The 13521-nt window shown below is 37.7% G+C and overlaps 2 non-coding genes across 2 annotated transcripts; both read left to right on the top strand.

Annotated features, from left to right (window-relative positions):
• Window positions 1–1403: 1403 nt before the first annotated feature.
• LOC112763262 (small nucleolar RNA R71) lies at window positions 1404–1511 on the top strand. Its single transcript, XR_003182848.1, has one exon. It is a non-coding gene; the product is annotated as a small nucleolar RNA R71 (small nucleolar RNA).
• A 4901-nt stretch (window positions 1512–6412) lies between these two features.
• On the top strand, window positions 6413–6520 carry LOC112766087 (small nucleolar RNA R71). Its single transcript, XR_003184108.1, has one exon. It is a non-coding gene; the product is annotated as a small nucleolar RNA R71 (small nucleolar RNA).
• Window positions 6521–13521: the final 7001 nt, after the last annotated feature.

Here is a 13521-nt window from a genome sequence, read left to right on the forward strand (position 1 = left end):
GGGTCTGCCAAGGATGATGGATTCATCCATGCACTTCCCAGTTTCCAGGACTATGAAATCAGCAGGGATGTAATGGTCTTCAACCTTTACCAGAACATCCTCTACAAGTCCATAAGCTTGTTTTCTTGAGTTGTCTGCCATCTCTAGTGAGATTTTTGCAGCTTGCACCTCAAAGATCCCTAGCTTATCCATTACAGAGAGAGGCATGAGGTTTACAGTTGACCCTAGGTCACACAAGGCCTTCTTGAAGGTCATGGTGCCTATGGTACAAGGTATTGAGAACTTCCCAGGATCCTGTCTCTTTTGAGGTAATTTCTGCCTAGACAAGTCATCCAGTTCTTTGGTGAGCAAAGGGGGTTCATCCTCCCAAGTCTCATTTCCAAATAACTTGTCATTTGGCTTCATGATTGCTCCAAGGTATTTAGCAACTTGCTCTTCAGTGACATACTCATCCTCTTCAGAGGAAGAATACTCATCAGAGCTCATGAATGGCAGAAGTAAATTCAATGGAATCTCTATGGTCTCATTTTGAGCTTCAGATTCCCATGGTTCCTCATTGGGAACTCATTGGAGGCCAGTGGACATCCATTGAGGTCTTCCTCAGTGGTGTTCACTACCTCTTCCTCCTCTCCAAATTCGGCCATGTTGATGGCTTTGCACTCTCCTTTTGGATTTTCTTCTGTATTGCTTGGAAGAGTACTAGGAGGGAGTTCAGTAATTTTCTTGCTCAGCTGACCCACTTGTCCCTCCAAGTTTCTAATGGAGGACCTTGTTTCAGTCATGAAACTTTCAGTGGTTTTGATTAGATCAGAAACCATGGTTGCTAAGTCAGAGTTGTTCTGCTTAGAACTCTCTGTCTGTTGCTGAGAAGATGATGGAAAATGCTTGCTATTGCTAAACCTGTTTCTTCCACCATTATTGTTGTTGAAACCTTGTTGAGGTCTCTGTTGATCCTTCCATGAGAGATTTGGATGATTTCTCCATGAAGGATTATAGGTGTTTCCATAGGGTTCTCCCATGTAATTCACCTCTTCCATTGAAGGGTTCTCAGGATCATAAGCTTCTTCTTCAGAGGAAGCTTCCTTAGTACTACCTGGTGCATTTTGCATTCCAGACAGACTTTGAGAAATCATATTGACTTGCTGAGTCAATATTTTGTTCTGAGCCAATATGGCATTCAGAGTGTCAATCTCAAGAACTCCTTTCTTCTGATTAGTCCTATTGTTCACAGGATTCCTTTCAGAAGTGTACATGAATTGGTTATTTGCAACCATTTCAATTAGTTCTTGAGCTTCTGTAGGCGTCTTCTTCAGATGAAGAGATCCTCCAGCAGAGCTATCCAAAGACATCTTGGACAGTTCAGACAGACCATCATAGAAAATACCTATGATGCTCCATTCAGAAAGCATATCAGAGGGACACTTTCTGATTAATTGTTTGTATCTTTCCCAAGCTTCATAGAGGGATTCTCCTTCCTTCTGTCTGAAGGTTTGGACTTCCACTCTAAGCTTACTCAATTTTTGAGGTGGAAAGAACTTTGCCAAGAAGGCATTGACTAGCTTTTCCCAAGAGTTCAGGCTTTCTTTAGGTTGTGAGTCCAACCATGTTCTAGCTCTGTCTCTTACAGCAAAAGGGAATAGCATAAGTCTGTAGACCTCAGGGTCAACCCCATTAGTCTTGACAGTGTCACAGATTTGCAAGAACTCAGCTAAGAACTGATGAAGATCTTCCAATGGAAGTCCGTGGAACTTGCAATTCTGTTGCATTAGAGAAACTAATTGAGGCTTAAGCTCAAAATTGTTTGCTCCAATGGCAGGGATAGGGATGCTTCTCCCATAGAAGTCGGGAGTAGGTGCAGTAAAGTCACCCAGCACCCTCCTTGCATTATTGGCATTGTTGTTGTTTTCGGCTGCCATGGGTTCTTCTTCCTTGAAGATTTCTGTTAGGTCCTCTACAGAGAATTGTGCCTTAGCTTCTCTTAGCTTTCGCTTCAAGGTCCTTTCAGGTTCAGGGTCAGCCTCAACAAGAATGCTTTTGTCTTTGCTTCTGCTCATATGAAAGAGAAGAGAACAAGAAAATATGGAATCCTCTATGTCACAGTATAGAGATTCCTTGAGGTGTCAGAGGAAAGGAAAAATAGAAGGCAGAAGTAGAAAATTCGAACTTATCAAAGAAGATGGAGTTCGAATGGTTCATTGAGGAATAGTGTTAGTCCATAAATAGAAGGATGTGAGAAGAGGGGAAGTAAGTTTTCGAAAAAGATTTTAAAAACATTTTGAAAAACTTTAATTGATTTTCGAAAACCATGATTGAGAAAGAAGTAAACTAATTTTTGAAAAAGATTTTGAAATTAGAAATAAAAAAGATTTGATTGAAAACTATTTTGAAAAAAAGATATGATTAAGAAGATATGATTGATTAAAAAAAATTGTGATTGAGAAGATATGATTTGAAAAACATTTTTAAAAAGATTTGATTTTAAAAATTAATGACTTGGCTAACAAGAAAAGATATGATTCAAACATTAAACCTTTCTCAACAGAAAAGGCAACACACTTGAAGTGTTGAATCAAATCATTAATTGAGAGCAAGTATTTTTGAAAATAGAAAGAAATTGATTTTGAAAAAGATTTGATTGAAAAGATTTGATTTGAAAAAGATTTGATTTTGAAAAAATTTGAAAACTTGAAAAAAAAAATTGCATTAAAAACAAAATCTTCCCTCTTGTGCCATCCTGGCGTTAAACGCCCAGAATGGTGCACATTCTGGCGTTTAACGCCCAAAACTCTACCCTTTTGGGCGTTAAACACCCAACCAGGCACCCTGGCTGGCGTTTAAACGCCAGTCTGTCTTCCTCACTGGGCGTTTTGAACGCCCAGCTTTTTCTGTGTAATTCCTCTGCAGTGTGTTCTGAATCTTCAAATTCTCTGTATTATTGACTTGAAAAGACACAAATTAAAAATATTTTTTGGATTTTTAATAAAGAGGAATAATCAAAATGCAACTAAAATCAAATAACAATGCATGCAAGACACCAAACTTAGCAGTTTGTATACTACTGACACTAACAAAATGAGAATGCATATGAGACACACAAAACACTCAAGTCAAGAGAATTTAAAAATCAGAGCAATGAAACCATCAAGAACAACTTGAAGATCACTAAGACACATGCATGAATGCAAGAAGAACAGAAACATGCAATTGACACCAAACTTAAAATGAAACACTAGACTCAAAAAAGAAACATAAAATATTTTTGGTTTTTTTATGATTTTGAAATTTTTTTTGGATTTTTTCGAAAATTAAGTGGAAAAGAAAATAAAGGTATCAAAATTCTTAATGAGAATTCCAGGAATCATGCAATGTTTAGTCTAAGACTCCGGTCCAGGAATTAGACATGGCTTCACAGCCAGCCAAGCTTTCAAAGAAAGCTTCGGTCCAAAACACTAGACATGGCCAATGGCCAGCCAAGCCTTAGCAGATCACTGCTCCAACAGCAAGATTGATAGAAATCAACATGCTCTTGTGACGATAAGTTGAAACCTCGGTCCAACAAAATTAGACATGGCTTCACAGCCAGCCAGACTTCAACAGATCATCATGAAACTCTAGAATTCATTCTTAAGAATTCTGAAGAAAAAAATACCTAATCTAAGCAACAAGATGAACCGTCAGTTGTCCAAACTCAACAATCCCCGGCAATGGCGCCAAAAACTTGGTGCACGAAATTGTGATCATCAATGGCGCCATCAACATGGTACGCACAATTGTAATCTCACTTCTTTATCACAACTTCACACAACTAACCAGCAAGTGTACTGGGTCGTCCAAGTAATAAACCTTACGCGAGTAAGGGTCGATCCCACAGAGATTGTTGGTATGAAGCAAGCTATGGTCACCTTGTAAATCTTAGTCAGGCAAACTCAAATGGATATGAATGATGAATAAAACATAAAGATAAAGATATAGATACTTATGTAATTCATTAGTGGGAATTTCAGATAAGCGTATGAAGATGCTGGGTCCCTTCCGTCTCTCTGCTTTCCTACTATCTTCATCCAATCCTTCTTACTCCTTTCCATGGCAAGCTGTATGCAAGGGTTTCACCGTTGTCAGTGGCTACCTCCCATCCTCTCAGTGGAAATGTTCAACGCACCCTGTCACGGTACGGCTATCCATCTGTCGGTTCTCAATCAGGCCGGAATAGAATCCAGTGATTCTTTTGCGTCTGTCACTAACTCCCCGCCCTCAGGAGTTTGAAGCTCGTCACAGTCATTCAATCATCGAATCCTACTCAGAATACCACAGACAAGGTTTAGACCTTCCAGATTCTCTTGAATGCCGCTATCAGTTCTAGCTTATACCACGAAGACTCTGATCTCATGGAATGGCTGGCTCGGTTGTCAGGCGAGCGCTCGGTTGTCAGGCGATCAACCATGCGTCGTGTATCAGGAATCCAAGAGATATTCACCCAATCTAAGGTAGAACGGAGGTGGTTGTCAGGCACACGTTCATAGGTGAGAATGATGATGAGTGTCACGGATCATCACATTCATCAAGTTGAAGAACAAGTGATATCTTAGAACAAGAACAAGCGGAATTGAATAGAAGAACAATAGTAATTGCATTAATACTCGAGGTACAGCAGAGCTCCACACCTTAATCTATGGTGTGTAGAAACGCCACCGTTGAAAATACATAAGAACAAAAGTGATCATTGGCTTCGGTCACAGAGAGGGAACCAGAAGAACCAAGATCTGATCTAAGAACTAGCTGTCCAAAGATGAAAATACAATAGTAAAAGGTCCTACTTATAGAGAACTAGTAGCCTAGGGTTTACAGAAATGAGTAAATGACATAAAAATCCACTTCCGGGCCCACTTGGTGTGTGCTTGGACTGAGCATTGAAGCATTTTCGTGTAGAGACTCTTCTTGGAGTTAAACGCCAGCTTTGGTGCCAGTTTGGGCGTTTAACTCCCATCCTTGTGCCAGTTCCGGCGTTTAACGCTGGGAATTCTGAAGGTGACTTTGAACGCCGGTTTGGGCCATCAAATATTGGGCAAAGTATGGACTATCATATATTGCTGGAAAGCCCAGGATGTCTACTTTCCAATGCCGTTGCGAGCGCGCCAATTGGGCTTCTGTGGCTCCAGAAAAGCCACTTCGAGTGAAGGGAGGTCAGAATCCAACAACATCTGCAGTCCTTTTTAGTCTCTGAATCAGATTTTTGCTCAGGTCCCTCAATTTCAGCCAAAAAATACCTGAAATCACAGAAAAACACACAAACTCATAGTAAAGTCCAGAAAATTGAATTTTAACTAAAAACTAATAAAAATATACTAAAAACTAACTAGATCATACTAAAAACATACTAAAAACAATGCCAAAAAGTGTACAAATTATCCGCTCATCAGTTGTCCTCTCCCCTCTTCTTTAATTGCAGCTGCTGGGGATATAGAGCCTTTGAGAAACATGGTTTGAGTGCTTCTTTTTCTTGATGTGGCATAGGATTTGAAGGTTGAGCTTCCTCATGTCCTTTGTTTTCTTCATCTAATTTCTTCTCTGGTGGTTTCTTGTGGGTCTCCTTCAATTCCTTCCCACTTCTGAGAGTGATATCTTGACATTCCTCCTTTGGTATTGAGTTAATATTGCTGCAATTGTTGTGTCCAGGGATTTGCTTGAATAAGAATTCAATCTGTGTTTCCAGTTTCTTGATGGCAGCATCTTGATTCTGCATGTTGGATTGTACTTCTTCCCCGAGAGCTTTACTATCTTAAATTTCCTTGCATAGGTTTTCAAGTAGACCCTTAATCCTTGAGAGCCTATCCTCGGTTATTGATGGTGGGTTGAGAAAGTTGGTTAGATGGATGTTGGTAATATCTCTGTGAGGTGTTTTGATGATTTGCATTGTTGTTGGAGTTGAGGTTGTGGCGTCTCTGATCTTGCCCTTGGTCTTGTTGGTTTCCCCATCCAAAGTTGGGGTGATTTCTCCATCCAGAGTTGTAAGTTTTGGAGTATGGATCATGGACCTGTCTAGGTGAGTTTCCAACATAATTGGCTTCCTCTCAATCACCTTCTTCTCCTATGTTTACTCCTTCTTGAGCTGATGATAAGGTGATGGCTGCTGCAACTTGGTTTTCCTCTACCTTCTTGGTAAGATCTACTAGCTGCTTGGTGATCATCTTGTTTTGAGCTAACAATGTATCCATGTGGTTCAGCTCCATTACTCCTCTGGTGTTACTTCTTTCGGAGGCATAGAAGTAGTCATTTTTAGTAACTGTTTCAGTGACACCTATGGCTTTTTCAATGGTTTCTTCTTGTTTAGAGACCCTCCTGATGAATGATCCACAACCTTCTTTGACTCATATGAAAGACCTTCATAGAAGATATGAAGTTGAACCCACTCATTAAACATCTCTGGTGGGCATCTTCTTGTTAGGTCTTTGAATCTCTCCCATGCTTCATAAAGTGTCTCACCATCTTGTTGTTTAAAAGTTTGCACCTCAGTTCTTAGCCTATTGATCCTTTGAGGAGGGTAAAATCTTGCCAAAAACTTGTTCACCAATTCTTCCCAATTAGTTAAGCTCTCCTTTGGGAAGGATTCAAGCCATTTGGATGCCTTGTCCCTGAGTGAAAAAGGGAACAAGAGCAACCTATAGACATCTGGATGGACTCCATTGGACTTCACTGTGTCACAAATCCTCAAGAAGGTGGTTAAATGTTGATTAGGATCTTCTTGAGTACCTCCTCCAAATGAGTAATTATTTTGCACAAGAGTGATGAGCTGGGGTTTTACCTCAAAATTGTTGGCATGTATGGTGGGCTTCTGAATGCTGCTTCCACAGTTTCCTGGATTAGGATTGATATAGGAGCCTAAGACTCTCCTTTCTTGCCCAGCCCGGTTTGCATGGCCTTCTCTGACATGATTATGAGCTTCTTCTTCATGATTATTTTCCATATTTTCTTCCATGTTGGGTTCAAAATACTCTTCCTCTTCTTCCTCAGCACCAATAATCCGTTTCCCTCTTGCTTCCCTTCTTAGTCTCCAAAGGGTTCTTTCAGGTTCTGAATCAAAAGTTGTTGAAACTCCTTCTCTTCTCCCTGTCATACAACAAACAGATTGCACAACAGGAGATAAAATGAAGAAACTATTCTCGTTAGCGTAATTGTGAGTGTGAGTGATGCAAATTATCAAACAGTTTAGTGAGCAGAATTATACTCAAAGAAAGAAAGAGCGAAAAATTAAAGAAGGTGCAGGGGGTAAGGAAGAAATTAAAACAAACTAAAAGAAATTAACTGAATGAACTAAACAAAAGAGAAATGCTCAATATAGTGATCTTCAAACTTAATCATTGTTGATTCAAAATCAATCCCCGACAACGGCGCCATAAACTTGATGCATGAAAACTTGTCTCTCAACAAATTTTCCTTTGGCAAGTATACCGAATTATCGTCAAGTAAAACTCACAATAGAGTGAGGTCGAATCCCACAAAGATTGATTGGTTAAGCAACTTTAGTTAGAAGAATGTGCTAGTTGAGCTAAACAGAATTTAGATTGAGATGCAGAAATTTAAATGACTGAAAAGTAAATAACAGAAATTAAAGTGTAGAATCTTAAATGGGAATTTGGGGTAATGAGCATGAAATTAAATGGCAGAAAGTAAAGAGAATGGGTAAGATCAGAAATGGGGAAATCATTGGGTTCAAGAGATGTTGCATTCTCCGGATCAAGTTCATTCTCATCTCTTCCTCAATCAATGCATTCATTAATCTCCTTGGCAATCTTAAGTGATTGGATCCCAATTCCTTGGCAATCCAATCTCTCTAAACTTGAACAATTGTCCAATTCCTTGATTTAATTGCTCATGGGAAGAGATGAAGTGTGGTCACTGATTATACCACATGTATTTCCAAATCAAAGTATTGGGAGGATTACATGTCACTATATCTGCCCAAACCCTAATTTGGTCCAACATGAGAAAGCATTTCTAGCATGATCTCCTCATCCCTTTTCCAAGGCTCAAAGGAGATCCAATTATAGAGAGTTTCTTTTCCAAGACAACTAACTAATTGAATTAAGATCGAAAGCTTTCTAGTAAGATCAAGAGAAAAGAAAGAAGAAGAAGAATGAAAACTATAATTGATCCATCAAATTACAACAGAGCTCCCTAACCCAATGAAAGGGGTTTAGTTGTTCATAGCTCTAGAAATGAAAAATGGCAGAAAAGAAGAATCCATGCTAAAAGTGCAGAAAAGTAAATCTCTAGAGAGTAGTTTCAAAAAGTGCCAAGCTTCTCTATAGTTCAAAACTACTCCTATATATACTACTCCTCTTGATCTTCTAGTGAGTTCTTCAAGTCTTGGATGTGGGCTTTGGATCTTGAGTTGAAGTAGTTCTCATCTTTAGGGGGCCCAAGTTGCAGAGAAATATGAATTAGGCTTTGGGTATTTAGTAAGATTTAACGTTGATTGCCATTGTGGGTTCGAGAACGTTAGTGGTATTCACTTTTTCCACTAACGTTCCAACCTCATATATCCATGTTAAATTCAACGTTAGTTGTCTTAATGTGACCACTAACGTTGCTTGCTTAAAATTTGGCCAACGTTATTGGGACTCACTTTTCCCAATAACGTTGGCTTATACCCCTTCGCGAACGTTAATGGAAATCACTTTTCCCATTAACGTTGCTTAGTGCCCCTTTGTTCCTACGTTAGAGTCCATGTTGATATAGCTAACGTGACTCTTAACGTAGGTGTGATCCACCTTCGAGAGCGTTAGTGACACTCACCTTTGTCACTAACGCTTAAATGCCACATTCTCTACGTTGGAACTCACCTTAACTAAGTTAACGTGGCTCTTAACGTAGTAGCGAAGCCATTTTCCAACGTTAGTGACAAAAGTGAGTGTCACTAACATTGGCTCTTTGATCTTACTCCATGTTAACTTTCACGTTAATAGTCTTAACGTGAAAGTTAACGTAGGCAATGCTAGTTGGTCCAACGTTAGTGACAAAAGTGAGTGTCACTAACATTGGCTTTTGTTTTCTTCTTCCAGGTTAGAGTTCACGTTAACTAAGTTAACGTGACTCTTAACGTGGATCATTGCCAAGTTCTCCAACTTTAGTGATGTTCACTTTTTCTATTAATGTTGGAGTTCCTTTCTCTTCTACGTTAACTACCACGTTAACTTAGTTAACGTGGCAAGTAACGTGAGCTTTGGATGGCTTCGCAGGCGTTATTGGTGATCACTTTTCTCATTAACGTTGCAAGCTTTACCATTCCACGTTAGTGTTCACGTTAACTAGGTTAACGTGAATACTAACGTGGTTCTTCCTTGCTTCCTTTGCCCTGAAAACAAGCAATTAAAGTGCATCAAAGCTCTAGCCAAAGTCATGAGATTATGCATCATCAATTTATCATGCAATTCTAGAAAAATACTCATGAAATTATGCAAAGTTCACAAAAGTTGCTTGAATCAAGGTGTAAGTGTAATTTCATCCAAAACTTGCCTTATTCACTAAGAAAATGCATGAAACTACCCTAAAACAGTAAAGAAAAGGTCAGTGAAACTAGCCTAGATGCCCTGGCATCAGAAGACGGAGACTTAGGTTTGGCAAGTTCTGTGGATAGACTGACTTGAGTGGATTGGCAGAGTGTTGAGAAGATAATATATTGAGAATTGATGATAAGTTTAAGACTTAAAAATGAATTATTGTGATGAGATGAGTACTAATAAACCTGTGCTATGAGCAGTGATCATTGAGACTGATTCTATACTATTGATATATTGAGATTGATGAGTCGCTATGCACCTGACAAGGACAGTGGTTAATCCCGCTTGTCGAGGTCTCGAAGTCGGTGTAAGGATGGTGGTTAATTCCGCTTACGTTGAGATGTGAGGTCTGAGATTGAGTATTCCGCTCGCATCCTTTTGGGTTGTAAGAGTGTATCAGGTACTATATCCATGGATAGTGTGCCAAGAACTATATCCCTGGGGTACCAATTATTCATGACCAAAAGGCTACATCCTGAGGGGATATGTCGGGTTGGCAGTTGAACCGACAAGTGATATCATGGCCAATAGGACAGACATTCATCATGTGCATCTTATATGTGTTTGTTTGCTCTGCTTACTTGCATTCAGTGCCTAATTGTATAACATGTTTACCTTCTTCCTGAATTACTTGCTATAAATGTATATTACTTATATCTTCTTATCTATTGGGTACTGTTACCATACTGAGAACTTTTGGTTCTCATACCATATGTTGTTGTTTTTTTTAGATGTGGGTCACAACCCACCTCGGTGAATTTGCGGGATAATGACAGAGCGGAGGATCACTTTTATCTCCTATATTCTATTTATTTTGATGTAATTTCTCTCACTTTTGTATATGACACTTGTTGCCTTAGAGGCTTGTTTTGAGAGACAGGATATATCTATTTATTTGAAAAATTCTGTTGTATTCTATTGAGCTAGCCGGCCTAAGCTCTACAGGCTATGACTAGTTCACTTTTGTATATCATATATATACCTCTCTTATTTACTAAATGTATCATGTATCTCTTGTACCTTTACGCTTTAGATCGTGTATAATACTTTGCGCTTTTGTATCTCTGCTTTCTACATCTTCGAGTTTTAATTCTTCATCGGGTTTAGTATTATTACTTCCTTCCATATATATTACTTTATGAGCTTTAGAACTTTTGTGGCACTTTGTCATCCTTCGCTTTACGGATAAAGGTAAGGCTTAGGGTGATAGGGTATTACATAAGGGGTCCAGGTTGGGTTTTTTGCACCAGTGGTAATGTTAGAATTTTGATTGATTAAGTTTGTTGTTGCATTAATTTGTTAGAAGTTTATAAACCTGCGTGTGCTCTGTTTTTCAGTTGTATTTGGGGTTATGGCCCTAAGAGATATATAGGGTGATTGCAATACCAAAACAAATGTTGATGAAGGTGGGAACACAAAAGGAGAACCATAAGGTAATGATTCTATGAGATTCTTTATGTTTGGTGAAGGTAAATTTAGATTCTGTGAATTCTCTTCACCTTGCTTGTTGTTGTTGCTTGAGAACTTGATAGATCCCTTGCTTTCCATTACTCTTGAAAGTGGGACATTAGAATTAAGTTTAGTTTTTTAAAGGGGAAAATTATTTACTACAAGGAAAGAATATGATGGTGCTACACTATTTATGGCTCTCCCTCTCTCTCTCTCTCTCTCTCTCTCTCTCTCTCTCTCTCTCTCTCTCTCCTTTATAAGAAATTAATAAGTACCGGTGCAGGAATAAATGTCTATAGGTATTTTGGGGTTAGGGTTTATATGAATAGGGGATAAGGACTAATTTGATTTACGATCATAAACATATCTTGTTAGCTTTCATTTGTACATATTAGCTGTCAGTTGACTTGTCACTTAATATTCCATGTAGACAATCATTGATAGAAAATGTTAACCAATTGATAGAGGGACAAACATGATTGATTTTAAATATTTGAGGGACTAATTTGATTAAAAAATTATTCAGAGACGAAATTGACGATTGGTCTATTTTTTAGGGACTAATTTGATCATTAATCTGAAATCCTTATTGACTTTTATTTGAAAAACTGGTAATATTTTTCTTTTATAGATACATACATACATACATACATACATACATACATACATACATACATACATACATACAAATCATCACAACGCTTTTCATATATATATATATATATGTATATATATATACAAGAATAACTTATACAAGCAATATACAAACATATATTATAAATCACAACTCTTATCCCTCTTTACAAAAATATAAATAACGATAACAAAGACGAGGGAACATCTAACATAATAAAATAAATAAAACACGTCCAATACTCCGCTAACTCCTTGAGGCTTCCTCATCCATTTCCTAAAAAATATAGGGCTGTAGGGGGATGAGAACCTAACGCGAACGTCTCAGTAGAGGGGTTTCAGAATTGTCATAGAAAGATATTTAAAAGAAAGTTTATTTTATAGCAGTAATTGTTGCTTGTCTTATAATCTTTTCTTAATTTCGATCATAGGCACATTACTCACTTTCTACTTCTTTCAAGATATACTATCCAGTCAACGTTCTAGTCAATCTCTTAAAATTACAATACTTCACTATAAACCTGAACCAATAGTCGCAACACAAGCAATCAAACAATCAAATAAACAATCACACACATTTCAATTACACAAGTAGCAACAAATAAACAAACAAACAAACAATCGCAAGCAATATACAAACAAATGTAGTATGATATATGCATGTCCTACTTGTCGTAAGCTCACGTGTCGGCTATTACCAGAACCCGACACATCCAGTAGCTAACCTGGACATGGTCTATTTGTTATTCATCCCTAGGAGGAATAAATCGAGGAAGTGAACCCTACCACCTTCTCTTGGAGGTATCACCAAGGAGAATACATCGAGGGAGATTATCCTACCACCTTCTCTTATGAGGCCGTACCATATAAAATGAAGGAGAGTGTCTTTCCACCTTGCAACCAGAGAGAGAATGTGGGGGAATACATCGAGGGAGAGTGCCCTACCACCTTCACCACATCCAACAAAACACAATTAAAAGAGAATGTGGGGAATAAATTGAGGGAGAGTGTCCTACCACTTTTTCCACATCCAACATACACAATAAGAGATAATGTGGAGGAATAAATTGAGGGAAAATGTCCTACCACATTTTCCATATCTTTGCCAAGTCAATATTCACATTTCAATCATAATCACAAGATTAATTATTCTCGAGCCGTGAGCGGGATAAAACCAGCGTCTTTACCGTGGGAAGGACAAACCATCAACCACACAAATTGATATCTCATTTAACAAGTTTTTATTGAGGAAAGATTCAATCAAACTCATTTTAAGTAACCAAGTTCCCAAACTAACTTCAACTTCATTTTAAGTTTAAAAACTCTTCCCCAAAATATTCAAAATCATTTTAATTTTCCAATCGTAATCTCAATTGAAACATAATCACTTATTCTTAAACAATTACTTTAAAATTTGCTAAAACACCCCAAAATATAATCCTTTCCATAGTTAATCAAAATCAAATAAGTTACTTCTTCAATCTACTTTTATTACTTTAAATTTCACTAAAACTTCAAAAAACATAATTCTTTAGTTTGAAGTAATCAAGTTTAACATAAAAAAAAGGTTTTAGTCTTTAAGAAAATAGTACCAATTTTCATTATTCTTATCATTCAATCTCATTCAAGGGTTCTATAATTTTCAAATTCACCAATTCCCCTATTAGCAACTTTTCAAAACACCAGATTCTTGATATTTAATATATTAGAATTCTGTTTAATAACTAGTCCCACATCATCAATAAAAAGAAATTAGAATTTGCATCAAGCTTTCATCAAATCACTACCACAACAATACTAACTCAAAGAAATTAACATAATCAAGAATTACAACAACTAATCATTTTCAAACAATCAGGAAACCAATCACAGTTTATAACCA

This window comes from Arachis hypogaea, chromosome 2 (genome assembly GCF_003086295.3).
Source record: "Arachis hypogaea cultivar Tifrunner chromosome 2, arahy.Tifrunner.gnm2.J5K5, whole genome shotgun sequence".
NCBI lineage: Eukaryota > Viridiplantae > Streptophyta > Magnoliopsida > Fabales > Fabaceae > Arachis > Arachis hypogaea.